Source organism: Triticum urartu, chromosome 7A, assembly GCF_056163025.1.
Source record: "Triticum urartu cultivar PI428250 chromosome 7A, HENAU_Tu73, whole genome shotgun sequence".
Lineage (NCBI taxonomy): Eukaryota > Viridiplantae > Streptophyta > Magnoliopsida > Poales > Poaceae > Triticum > Triticum urartu.
The window spans coordinates 681661156-681675447 of record NC_141879.1 but is presented as its reverse complement, the minus strand read 5'-3'; the positions used below and the strand labels follow the sequence as shown (position 1 = coordinate 681675447).

Genomic DNA, 14292 nt, shown 5'->3' with positions numbered 1-14292 from the left:
AGGGCAGATATGAGAAGATCAGAGATCACTGGCCCGCATTTGTGGCCCACAAGACATCAGAAAAGAGTAAGAAGATGTCAGCGACAAACAAGCAAAATGCTGCGAAGAAGAAGCTTCACCATCGCACGGGGTCAGGTGGCTACCTCGTAGCCCGGCCTAAGTGGTCCAAGAGTGAGAATGATCTGGTTCATAAAGGGATCGAACCAGAGACAAATAACTGGCCAGACCGTTGCCGGACTTGGTTCTTCGGGGCTGGCGGAACCCTGGACCCTGAAACAGGGAAGTGCATTTGGACGAACGATCAAATGGACATACCAGTCAGTAAGCTTAAGCAGTATATCGAAGCAGCGCAGGAAGGGACGTTCTTTCCAGACAGAGAGAACGACGAGCTCACAATGGCCCTCGGGAATCCTGAGCACCCTGGACGGACACGAGGCACGCCAGGATCCGTTCCGTGGAAGGTTGGGTTTCCGGACGCAGGCGGTTACAAATCCCATGAGAGGAGGAAAAAAGTGCAGCAGACCCAAATGCAGGCGCTGCAAGCAAGGGTGGATGCGATAGAGGAACGAGAAGCAAATCGCAGCAAACGTACTGCCGAAGCCTCCCCCGAAGCTACCCCGCCATCTCAGCGCAGAAGCAGCGTGGCTTCCACCGAGCTGCTTCAGCTAGAGCATGCCTTGACGGCTCCTGCCAGCTATCCCGTGGATGCTATCACGGAGTCTCAAAATTGCCACCTTATGACACAATGGATGAATTTGAAGGTCAAGGCGGCTGTTGGCTCTGTTTATCCTACTGAACCCGGCGCAACTTTTCACTGCCGGCCGATTCCAGAAGGATATGCTAGGGTGATGGTGGATGAGATAACGGAGGGATTTGAGGACCTCCAGCTTGACCACCCTACCGGTGAAGGGGAGACTCGGCTGGGGTCTGCTCTGAAGACTCCATGCCTATGGCGGAAGGACCTCATCAACCTTCCGAACTGGACGCCACCGCCTCCTCCTCCTCCTCCGGCGAGTCAGGGCACTCCGCCTCCACCGCCTCCTCCTCCGGCGAGTGACGATCAGGGCCCTCGGCCGGCTCCTTCTCCGGCGCGCGGCGGCACTCCGCCTCCTTCTCCGCCTGCGCCGACGCGCCCGAGCAGCCCGCCTCCTCCTTCTCCGCCTCGTCAGCAAGGGCGGAAGAGACCTGCCGCCGCTCCAGCTGCTCCGGCGCGTCGTAGTCCTTCTCCTCCGCCGCTTAAGCAAGTAAAGAAGACAACCGCTACGTCTGCTCGGTCGGCGTCTAGCAGTACAACCAGAGGCGGGAGGACATACAGATTCGGTCCTTCTCTGAAGACTCCAGAGAAGTTACCATACGAGAGGACCCAGGAGGAGAACGCCGAGATCACGCAAGAAGAAGTGAAGAAATTCTTTGAAGGGGTGAAAGCAAAGAAACATCCACCTCCGGAGGAGAAGGTAGATCGGGTGAAAGTGAAGCGCACTCTGGCTGCCCTGACAAAAACACCGAAGTCTGATTCGCCGAAAGGAAACTATGACCGCATTATTGGAAAGGAATTTGCCGAAGCGGAGCGGTCGGGAAGTACTGTCAGTGATCAAAGGCTGAAACAACGACGAGCTGGGAAACAAATTGCCTAGCTCGGCGAACAAGCGAAGCAATCGTGCCCCCCGCTCAAGGTGCCTAGCCACAACGTCGATAATGATCCGAGGATGGTGCCCGGTTATAGCAATCCTGCAGATTACCTGCCCGACGAAGTACATTATGACCCCATGGACGTGCAGATACAAAGATACGAGTACGGGAAGCCTCTCGTCAAAGATGAAAGATCTCTATCAACGATGATGCGAAGATTGCATGATTGGTACTTGAAAATCTACAGAGACTCTGGGGGGAGGAGTACTTTGTATGCGAGAGTTAAACCGGAGCATGACCTCGTTGGAATTGATCTGCTGCCTGTTCCATTTGAGGAGTTCTATCAGTTCTTCAATCAATTGGCCCTCGATAAAGCAACTGTCACCTGCTACTGTCTGTAAGTAGTACTACTTCTGCCATTAAGTTTCTCTATATAGCTTAGCTCTTTCATTGCATGTATTTATAATCATCCTCACTATATTATGCAGATTGAAGATCATCGAATTGAAGAAAAGACAAGTCGGTGATATTGGGTTCATTAACACAAATCTCATAGATGCAACTCAGGTTAAATTTCATGCCGCAGAAACCGAGGCCAGCATGCTAGAATCGTTGATAATAAATCAAAACAAAGATATAATACTCTTTCCTTACAACTTCAAGTGAGTGTTACTGTCTTGTGCATATTCGGTTTCCCTTATATATTTGTCAAGGTTATAGTAATGTAATTGATGAGTTATGGATGCGTGTGCAGTTTCCACTATATTCTCCTACATATTAAGCTTGAGCAGGGACTAGTAACCGTCTTAGACTCAAGACGAAAAGATCCCAAGGACTATGCAGACATGACTCAAATACTCGAGAAGTAAGTTAAATCGATCATTAACCACCATATCAGCAACTTTGTTCATTTCCTGATATATCAAGTAATTGTTTTCTTTGTCCGGCAGGGTTTGGAGAAAATTCACCAGAAAAGCTCCGGGACTGCCGAAGGAGCTGCAATTTAGACACCCGAAAGTAAGTACTAGCTATAGTAGCATTTTAAGCGCATCTACTAGTCATTCAAGCGCTAATTTCATCAATACCATCTGGCATTCTTTCTTATCAGTTTGATTAACCTCTATTTCTTGTAAAGTGGTTGTGGCAGCAACAAGGGAATGATTTCTGTGGTTACTATGTTTGCGAGTCCATCCGCCACACGACCTGTGAGCGGGGCTACACTGACGAACAATATGAAGTACGTAAATAACAAGATTCACAATTTTATTTTATTACCATCATTTGTGTTGAGTTTCATTCATTCATATATATATGTATTGACCCCTTCTTTAAATTAGATGTTTCGGAAGCGGGATGAACTCCTAGCACCAGCTCGCATGCGAGGAATTCAAGAGGAATTGGCGGCATTCTTTCTTGACCACGTGATCCCTGAAGACGGAGAATTCTATGTTAACCCTGAGTCCGTATGATTATATTTGTAAGAGATAATTACTGTATATATGTAGCCGGTAGTGTCTGATAGATATATAAGAACTTGTTGTTCGACCAATCTCTCGGAGAAGGAGAGGTGGTCGATATCACTTCTCTCTGTATAGATGCATATATGCTCATGACGATCTTCTGTTTCCTTCGTTTGCTTACTAGCTAGCTAGCGTGTCTAGTCCTCTCTATATACGTATGTATAGTATGTAGCGTCGACCAAGCACAGACATAACAGAGGACACTTCTCTCTATTAATTATAACTAGCTAACACAATATATGAAACACCTAAATTAACCCCCTAAAACCCCCAACCCCCCCCCCTTTAAAAAAAACAAAAACCCCGGCCACAGAAGTGCTGACGCGTGGATGCCTATTGGTCCCGGTTGGTGCCACCAACCGGGACCAAAGGGTCTCCACGTGGGCAGTGCGCAGAGCCCAGTCAGGAGACCCTTTGGTCCCGGTTGGTGGCACCAACCGGGACCAAAGGGTCTCCTGACTGGGCTCTGCGCACTGCCCACGTGGAGGGCCTTTAGTCCCGGTTCTGGATTGAACCGGGACTAAAGGGTGGAGGTATTAGTACCGACACTTTAGTCCCAGTTCCTGAACCGGGACTAAAGGCCCTTACGAAACGGGACTATAGGCCCTTTTTCTACCAGTGTCAACATCTTTTCTAGCCGCCGCTTGTACATTATGAAAGACAAGTTCTTTCTTACCTTCAGGTTTTGCAACCGGCTTGACGAATGTACTCCACCTCGGGTAGATCCCATCTGTAAGATAGTACCCATAGTTGTAGGTGTGGCCATTTGCTTCGAAGGTCACCAGTGGTGCTTCTCCATTTGCTAAGTTGGCAAAGAGAGGTGACCGGTCGAGCACGTTGATGTCGTTGCAAGAACCAGGCATACCAAAATATGCAGGCCAAATCCATGTTTCATGATCAGCAACTGTCTCAAGAATGATAGTGGCATCCTTCCCACGACCCTTGAATTGTCCACGCCATGCTTTTGGACAGTTCTTCCATTTCCAATGCATGCAATCCACAGACCCGAGCATACCTGGAAACCCTCAAGCTTTGTTCATCTCCAAAAACCTCTGAGTGTCCTGAGCATTGGGTGCTCTCAAGTACTGTGGACCGAACACTTCTACCATAGTTATTGCAAATTGCTTGACATAGACGATAGAAGTGCTCTCTGCAATCGCCAAGTTGTCATCAATGTAATCTGCCGGAACACCATATGCCATCATGCGCAAAGCGGCAGTGACCTTCTGCTCAATGCTATGGCCAAGCAACCCGGCACAGTTCCTTCTCTACTCGAAGACTGGATTATGCCACTTCACGGAATTGCAAATGCGGAAGAACAAGTCTTTTCGACATTCTGAAACGGCGTCAAAAGTAATTCTCCGGAAAAACAGGTGATGATGCAAAGTAGTTGCGCACCAACCATTTGTGCGCATCAATCCGTTCTCTCTGAATGAACGCACGACCATAAACAGAACCACCGGGCTTCGGTTTCTTCCTCTTGTGTATGGCCACTAGCATAGCAATCTCCTCTTCTTCATGCAAATCAAATTCCTCGTCCGACGATGAATCATCCACGAAAGAGGAGTCAACCGAGCTCATCTACAATTCACACAACCACCGTCAAACATACTGTCCAATCCCAAGTTAAATCATCAAGTTTCGTCATTTTTTTACCTTGGGGAATTCCGTCAAACACCTTGTGCGCACGGTGGAAGAAGATGGACACCAGTTGGATTGGCTGCTCCGGACGGCTGCGGTCGGCTCCGGACGGCGGCGGTGATAAGAAATGAGCTTGGAGGCCGGCCAAGAGGAGCTCGGCGGGGGGCGAAGAATAGTACGATAGCCGGGCGGAGGGCTTGGTGTGGCGGTCATGCGGCTGGTGCAACGGCCGTGGACAGGCTCACGGCCGACGGGGAGGAGGTCGGCGGAGGCCTACCGCGGCAGCCGGACCGCCGGAGGCGCCGAATCCCGCGTCGGCTGACTCCCGATTTGGCGGTGTCCGGGCGGCTGCGAGCCCGCTACCGGCGAGGGAAGCGACGGGGGCGACGGCGGCGGAGGGCGGCGACGGGGATGTGGGGTGGTGGCAGCGCCGATGGCGAGGTTTTGGGCGGTCGCGACGGCGGATTCCGGTCGGCTGGTCTTCGGGCGGGCGGACGGGCGCGGGCGGAAAAGGAAAGAAAGTGGCGGTTGGGCGTTCGCGGGCGGCTGCTGGTTTTGGACTAGATGCACCTTGTGATATAAATTTGCATCGCGAGATGTTGTATTTTACATCACGAGGAGGCCGCGGTCCATTTTTTTGCATATGGACCATCTGTTGGAGCAGCGTTTTTTGTCTAGACGGTTCAAAAGTTAGGCACTTTTACATTTAGACCATCTATTGAAGATGCTCTTAGTTCTAGACAATATGCTTTGGATGCAAGCGGACGATTGTCCGCGAGTCCTCGTATCCGAAAACACACTAAATTTCGCTAGTTTAATAATCGTGCTAGGCTTAAACTAAATTTTGCTAGTTTAATAATGAGTGAATTCCGGCTTTTACCCCCTAATTAATCATTTTTGACACTATTTACGCCATTTAACAAATTTTCATCCAGATTACCCCATTTAGTGACAATCTTGTCTGTTCTTACCCCTTTTAAATTTTAAGAGCCTTCTTGCAAAGATCATGCTAATTTTACTTGAGACTAAGTGCCTAAATGTATATTTTTATAAAACAAAAAAATCCGACCCTATGATGCCAATAACTTTTTTTTGCAAGAATCATGTCAATAACTGGTAGTACTAATTTTCAATGGACACACATCATTGGAGCCCACTAAAAAACACATGTACGACAATAGCACTGCAGACATGTAAAATAGATTGTGGTGTTTTTGTTTGATGATCTCCCAAAGCTTAAAATAAGTGGTTCCTATGATGTTTTGCATCAAAGAAGAAAACTAAAATATCATCACATTAAACCTAGAAACAGAGTACGAAAGTGTTACGCGCCGGGCATGACCTCATCTGGCGCTCCCGCGAGCGGCAGGGGAGGCAAACCCTACCGTCGCCGCCAGGCCCCCTCCTCCCTCCCTCGCCGCCGCCAGAGTCCGCGGCCGAGCGACGCCTCGTCGGCGCTGGCGGCGGCTGGCATGTTGTGGTGTCGGCTTGCGCGTAGGCGGCTTGTGTCGGCCTTCGATTCCTCTCCTTGTCGTCCGGGCACTACTTTGGTCGAAGGATTGGACTTCTCCAAGCTGCGGTCCATCGCTCGTTTCGCGCCCGATAGCAGGACCGACCTCGTCTCGCGCCCGGCAGCACGACCGACCTCGTCTCAGGCCCTACAGCACGACCAAGCTCGTCTCGCACCCGGTGCAGCAAGACGGGTCGATGGAGGCCAGTTTTGGCTGGCCTATTGGGTCTCGGCGCTGGGGGCTACCCAGGGGTGTGAAAGGCGGGGCCTTTCCAGTCGTCTCTTTTGTTGGGGTACCAGCGGGTCTAGGGTGAGGTGGTGTCAAGGTCTTGGATGCCAGGGCGGTGGCCCTGGTGGTGGTAGCACGGTGCACATGGGTAGAGCCCATGGCTCGGTGTTGCCCAGTGGCCATGGCCGGGTGGGCGGCGTGGTCGCTGGGGTGTGGCATACGGTGGCGGTGAGTGTTAACCGGGTTGAAAACCTGTTCGATCTTCAGACGGACCTGCGGCGGCGAAGCTCGTTCCCTTCCTGAAGGCATCGTCGCGGCTCTCATTGCCCATCATGTTGCTCCAGGGGAAACTCTGATCCTCAAGTCGGCTGGTGGTGGCCCTCTGGTATCGTAACCTTCCTGAAGGTGCCATCTTGGAGCCCACGGTTTGTCGTATGCGGCTTCATCTCTTCGCGATGGCGTGTTCACGGTTGAGGACCCCGGTTGCTCTTGTAGTGCTAGGGGTGGTGTTGTTGTGCTCAACGCCTATGTATCATGCCTTGGTGTTGCGTGTGTTGCGGTGGCGTGTGTTTGTACTGGTTGTGGATGATCGTTGCTTTATATATAAAATGGGACGAAAGCTTTTTTCGGTAACCTAGAAACCACAACCCACAATGCAAAATTGAACGTACTTGACCGCCAAAGATAACTATTCCTCTTTCCCTCGATGTGGTGCGCACGTACCTGACAGCCATGAGAAAAAAACTGGGTGCGGCTAAACCAAGTGACCTGGTCGGGCATTGGAAAAAATGCCAAGAAATCTGATGGCAGGGAGTTAGCAAGCAGATCACTCTCAAAAATCTTACTGGGGTAAAAACTGGCAAGACTTTTGCTAAATGGGGTAATTGGGATGAAAAAATGTTAAATGAGGTAATTAGTGTAAAAATGTGGAAGTAAGGGGTAAAAACTGGAGTTCACTCTTTAATAATCGTGCTAGGCTTAATTTTCATCTGGCGGATGCTGTCGGCCTGCATGCCTAGCTGAAACCATACCATTCTAACCACACTTCACACATACTAGTCAAACTGTTTGGTTACTGCTCAAACAAGCCCGTCAAGCTCTTGCCCTACAACTATGTCCCTGATGGTAATGTAATCTGCAGGAGCTCCTCAGCGAGAACAGAGGCGGAGGAGATTTCGAGAACTTGACATAATCAGGAGGGAAGACCCCGTGCGGGCGGACGAGATGCACGGAGGAGGCGGATCCATACCGCCGGTGATCATCGGTGACGTTGCCAAGGTGGCAGATGTCATCAAGGGCCGTGGGCACGACGAGTTCTCCAACAGAGGAGGCGAAGAGATGTGTTTGAAGCGAGCGCGTTTAAAGCGGGTTAATTCATGAAAACGACAGGGCAATCACAAATCTCAAAATAAAAAAAAATGTGAGAGGCTTTCACGTTTGGCCGTGCCCACTATTCCACTCCGCCGCCGCCGCCATCCATCCATCTCCCATCACAACCTAGCTATTCGCTCAAAAAAAATCACAACCTACCTATTCCAGCCGCCGCCGTTTCCGAGCTATGAAGAAGCCAGTGGAAGGGCCGATCTCCAGGCTCACCCACGACCTAATCGCAGAGATCCTCTCTTGTGTGCCCTACAAATCACTCTGCATCTGCAAGTGCGTCTGCCCGGCCTGGCGCGACCTCATTGCCGACCCCGCCCACCGGAAGAAAGTTGTGCAGACCCTGGCCGGCTTCTTCTACCACATCACCGGCGAGGCCACGGCCGTCAAGTACGCCGACCTGTCCGCCTTCCCCTGGTCGAGCGTTCCCAAGACCTACCCACGCCTACCACAACCGCCTCACAAGATGGGCAATTTCTTCTCTCTTGAGGGTTCCTGCGATGGATTGTTTCTTGCCCGCATTCGGGCGGCCACCCCTGCTGGAAAAGTTCGCTACATGGTCTCCAATCCAGCTACGAGTGAGTACACTGTGCTGCCTGACTCTGGCTCCGCCGGCAACATCTGCCGTGCTTCAGGGCCGTACCCAAGAAAATGGAGGCCCGGTGCGAAATAAAAAATTAGGCCCTCAACATAACAAATGGCAATCAGAAAAATAAAGCTTGTATCTGCACTCTGATTTTCATAAGAAACTTTGATCCTTTTGGTAAAAACTTATCAAGAGCACATTTTCAAGGTCGATTTTTTTTCTTTTTCTTAGGTTTTTCATAAATTGACTCAAGATTCGTAATTATAGAACTATAATACTTTCAGAAATAAAAATACAGGATGCAAATATCATGCATTAAAACTTAATATAGAAACGAAAATTGATGAAACAACCTTTGATTTATTTGGAAGGAACACCATTCGGCGGCAACATGGCTAGGGTCTTCCAGTTCCTCGTCTTGGTTAATCGGCAACCTAGCGCTTGTGGCATACCTCCAACTCCGATCGATGCACCTAGGTCGCAGAACCAGCAGCAAGCAACAATGGGACTGAAAGAAGCAGCGAAGATGTGTGAGAAGATGAGAGAAATGAGAAACCGGATAAATAGATGGACAGAGTTTAGAACACAATACCAATTCATTGAATAAGGAGATTAGTTTTGGGGGAAATGCGAAGGAATTGATCCACTGGAATGGAATAGAATCGAGACCTTTGGTTGTGTGATTGGATCATGGGGAGAGAAAGGGGTTCGAGCTAGAAGAGAAAGAGAACGGAGAGAGAAGAGGAGGAGACGTGCGTGAGTTGGGGCCTCTGCCTTGGAGTTATTTCGTTCCAGGTTCCAACGTGTATTTGCTGATGCGTTGATTACCCACATCCAAACTAGTCATCAATGCTCTAGAAAATTTGGGGCCCTGTCAATTTGGGGGCCCTGTGCAGTCGAACACTCTGCACAGGTGCACCGTACGGGCCTGCCGTGCTTACCTGGGTTTCGACAGTGGTGTTTCCACTCAAAAGTTTCATGTGTTCGAGTTTGTACTGGATTGGCCAGGCTGGACTATGACAGGAGTCAACATTTACTCTTCAAAAACTGGTGCTTGGGTAGCAATGAACCCCCAGTGGGACATCCAAGTTAGGCTGTGCTGGCGCGAACCGGGAGTTTTCCGTAAGAGGTGTCTGCACTTGCTCATACGTCAGTTTGGGTTGGCAATAGTTGACGCACAAGGGCTAAACTGGAGAGTGGAGAATCATCCAGCTACCAATTAGTGTTGATCCATTTTCCTCCGGATTCATCGGAAAGTCTGCCGGACAGCTAGTTTATATCAACTCCGGCGGCATTGAAGGGCACGGTTCTAATGCATTTTCGACTATATTAGTTTACGTTCTTGGTGTTGAGATTTATCAGTGGGATGTGACTCACCTGGATGACAAGTGCACGCGTTGGAAATTGCTGCACAAGCTTTCAAATGTAGCTCCAAAGAAGATTTTTCGTCTTGGCTTTGACCTCGAAGTTATTGTAGTACACCCACATGCCAATATAATCTTCTTTATGGCTCATTGGAAGAATGAACTGGTTGCATACGATCTGGATCATCATGAAAGCGCAATTGTGTATCACATTGAGCCTAACTACCAGAAGTTTATGGCCTTTTTCTCACATGTGCCATTGTTGCCCCCCCCCCCCCCCCCCCCCCCACTTGATGGAGGAATACGGATGGCAACTCCAAATTGATGAATGTTCTGCTGATTAAATGGTGGGCGGTCAGCAATGAGGTGCTCCATTGCGTTCTCAAGAGTAATCTTCACACAGATTAAAATACAAATATTATTGTTTTGGGTTGGAAAATGCCAACTCCAGTTTTCAGTTCAGTTGGAAAACGCCAACAAGTACAGCTGCATGAGATACCTTAATGTGTTCTATCATAGTAGTTTGCATATGTGTGAAGCATGTATTGTGATCATGCTATATATCTCAAAAGGCCGAGAAATGTCAGTGTTGATAATTCTTAACCTAGCTGGTTTAGATTTTGTAGTACAAAATGATCATAATCTTTGGGACTTGGAACCATTTGTTGCTCCTTTTTCTTCTAATGGCTCCAAGTTAGAACTACGACCGGAGTATCTATTTTCGTTTTCCCTGTCCTCTTTAAAACTTTCAATTTAGTTGGTGCGTGATAAAAGTGTATCCCTGATTTGAAGCTTCTTACTCATCACCAAGCAACGAAACTGAAAACATTAGCCTTCATGTGTGGGATCTTCGTCTCTCTCTGAACCTGATTGCTTTTGCTAGCAGGTTTTTAAGATTTTGTGGAAAATCAGAGGCCCTAGTTCTGTTTTCTTGGGCTAACCAGAGTAGTTGCCTTGCCTACCAGTATCCACAGATGTTGTAATTTGCAGTAAGCCGATCACTCAGTTGTAGAGTAAAATTAATCATTCCAGGTTCATAGTTAGCAGAATAATGATAGACTTATTTTTTTTCCAGTAGATAAGCATGTCAGGAATAGTATGGAATTTTTTTAGCCCGGTGCTTGTTAAGTTTAGCACTTAGCACATGCATTTTTAGCTAGAGTTAATGCCATTGTATTGATGTTTAGGCTGTTACTTTATAGACCTTTTGTTGGTCTTACCTATTTCCTTTCATACCCCTGGCTTCCTGCCTTAATTAATTAAGGCTAGACTACCTTTGTTGCATCAATTGGTTATATATTGTTTCCTCAGATAACTTCTATTGTCAATGTGTATTCCGCTGAATAATGTGAAGCATATAGCCATTGAACTGTTCTACTCCCCCTTACTAGTAATTACCTACGGTTATATCCTTACTCCTTGGACGGAATTTTGGTAGCTCTGCACTAATTCTTTGTAAATAATTTTTTTTTGAAACGAGGCAAAAGACTTGCCATTTTCATTGATTAAGAAGAAGTGAGATTTGCCCAGTTAATTGACGGAAAACCGGGCTAAAACTGAAACAACCCAACCCATAAACACATGGGCACCACTGGCCAACCTGGCCACCGACATGGAACACACTCCACGACGGCACATGCCAATAGATGGCCACACGCACGAACAACTGACAGCTCCGACTTTGACGACGATCATTGCCCGGGAAATATGCAGGACTTGCGCCAACCGTGCCCGCCGCAAACGACCACCGAGCGCATGTCATCGTCACCACATCGATCCGCTCCATTGCAGCTCTGACTTCAAAGCAACCGGGCAACCCACAAAAGAGCACCCCGGACACGCCGGGAAGATCCGACTACTAAAGCCCGAGCCGCGACCCAAGCTCCTCTCGACGCCACCATCGTTGCTAAACAGAAATCAGCGCCCCCGAAATGGCCGCCTCAGCAACCACGCGGCGAAGATGCTGCCATCCACCGCGACGAAGATGCCGCCTTCCACCGGTCTCCGGTTGTAGCCGGCTCCGAGACGATGCCCCCAAGGAGGAAGAAGACATGGAGACGCCTTCATCGCCCGATCCCGCGGATCTGAGGATTCCCTCCGGAGCCAAGGCCGTGGGGACAAGCACCACACCAAAACGACGCTTCCAAGAAAGAGTGCGGTGCCCGCGGGTGTCGCCGTCGCCGGATCCGGCAGAGGTCGGAGAAGGATTTCTCCCGGAGATGCTCCACCACCGCGAGCCCGAACCAGCCGGTCACCAACCGCCACCAAACCTGCACCGCAGAGCACCGAAGGGAATCTCCCGCCAGCGCCCGCGCCCGTCCCAGCTGAGGCAGTCCCGCGCGACCCCCCGGCCAGCAGCAGCCATGCTGCCGGGTCCTGGGCGCACACTGCCGTCTCCACCGACTAGCCGACCCCGCTAGAGGAAGGAGTAGCCACGCCCGAATCTCGCCGAGCCACACCACCTCCCGCAGCAGCAGAGACGCCAAACCTCAGCAGCTCCGCCGCCGCCGCCCATGCAGCCGACGAGAGCCACCTCCCGCCCGCGGCCGTGCCGCCCAAAGATCGAAGAGGTCCGGGGCCGCCACCCCGGCGTCCGAGCACCCGTGCCGCTGACCCCCCCCAGCAGAAACCGGGGAAGCCAGATCTAGCTGCGACCGGCTCGATCCAGCCGCCCCACGCAGCGCCCTACAACAGCCCCCTCCGCACCCGCAAGCCGAGCATCACCCCTGCCGCCAGAGCATCACCGGAGATAGGCGAGGCAGCCGCGCAGTTCACCACCAGGCACCACAGCGCCAAGCGCCACACGCCGCCGATCCCCCAGGACTGGACGCCGCGCGACGGGAGAAGGCCCCGCCGCCGCCACCCCCGCACGGGCTTTGCCCGGCGGTGGCCACCGGCGGCGGCGAGGGAGGAGCAGGTGGGGGGAGTGGGAGGCGGCGGGGATCGGGTCGCCGCCCGAGTCGCCAAGCTAGGCGACGCGGGGGCCGAAAGGACATCAATTTCTTTGTAAATAATGGCTATTAGTATTTACGTGAAGTTCTTACAACTCTTCCCTTGAGTCAATTCTTCTGTATAAGGTGTATTAGTTTTTTCAGATCTCAAACATATACTGGTATGACCAAGTTTCCAGAAAAAGAATATCACTATCTACAATATCAAATTTGTACCATTCGATCCATCATGAAAGTGTTTTCATATTTTATCTATTAGGTATCGTAGATGTTGAATTTTATTCTATAATCTTGGTCAAACATACATATGTTTGACTTTCATAAAAACTGATGCACCTTATATTCTGGAATGGATGGCGCTAATTTAGAGAATTATTACCTGTTCTTCTGTAGCCATCTGTCTTACGATGAGGCAACAAGTAGCGGTCTATGTTCGTTACTCTGTTTTGCAGACTCAAACAAATAATGCTCCGGTCACATGAAACCTCGGATTAGATGGTAGCAACTCTCAGAAATCAGATGGGTGGGCATCAGCACACCACATTGGCTAGTAGTCCAAAACCATTTGCTAGTATACTTACTAGTAGTTTCTAGCTTTCTCTGTTGTCCTTTTCTTGCTTTTTTCTGTACGGTTTGAATGTCTCGTACCCTTATCTAGTGTTTTTAATTATTTATTATTACTGCAGTGCAGCGATTTTGAGATTGATCTAAGCCCAGATTATGCTGTGGAAGACAGATTCATCAGAGGTTGCCTGATCTCAGCCTAATCTTCTACCCCTTTCGAGCACAACTATTGTTTAGATGCCAATTCTTCAAGACAAGGCAGTGCATTGGCCAAGCACTGATCAGTTCACTTCCATCTGCATGCTACATTAGCACGACGACTTTTTTGTAATCGATGGCCAGGTGTCCATAGACCGGGATGCCCAAGACACAGTGGTAAACTCAAAGGCGCTATAATGTTGGAGAAATATGGGGACAGAAACAGAGGATAAGTGGGGGTTCTGAGTTAGTCTTGAGCCGCTGGCTGCAGATGACTGTCACCACGCAGCAGGAAATGTTGGCTGGACCAAACCATGCCGGTGTCTCATCCTAGTGTCGGGCCCGGGAGCGACTAGTATAGAAAATGGCACTCCGGTACAAGAATAAAAAAATCGAAGCTGGGCCATTGGATTCAGGATGGATGGCACAGATTCTGCTGGAGGATGTGTATAGACAAATGCATGCTTCTGTGCAAAAAGGACCTTCGTCTCTGTTGAATTTGCTTCCTACATTCTGTGCCATCAAACGAGAGCCGCACCCCTATTTCATCTCCCAACTACTTCCCGACGGCGGCGGCGCTCCAGCTCCGGCGTCACAGCGGCGTGATCTCGGCGGTGAGCCGGTGACCACGGGTGGCGACTGCGATGGCCCGTCGACCCCGTCGTTGGACTGGTAAGGCCCCGCTCCTCCTCTTCTTCAGCACCCCCCCCCCCCCCCCAA

General features: G+C 50.0%; 1 pseudogene; it reads left to right on the top strand.

Moving 5' to 3' along the window:
• The first annotated feature begins 8087 nt into the window (after positions 1–8087).
• Positions 8088–10184, top strand: LOC147961438 (uncharacterized; annotated as a pseudogene).
• The last annotated feature ends 4108 nt before the right edge of the window (positions 10185–14292 follow it).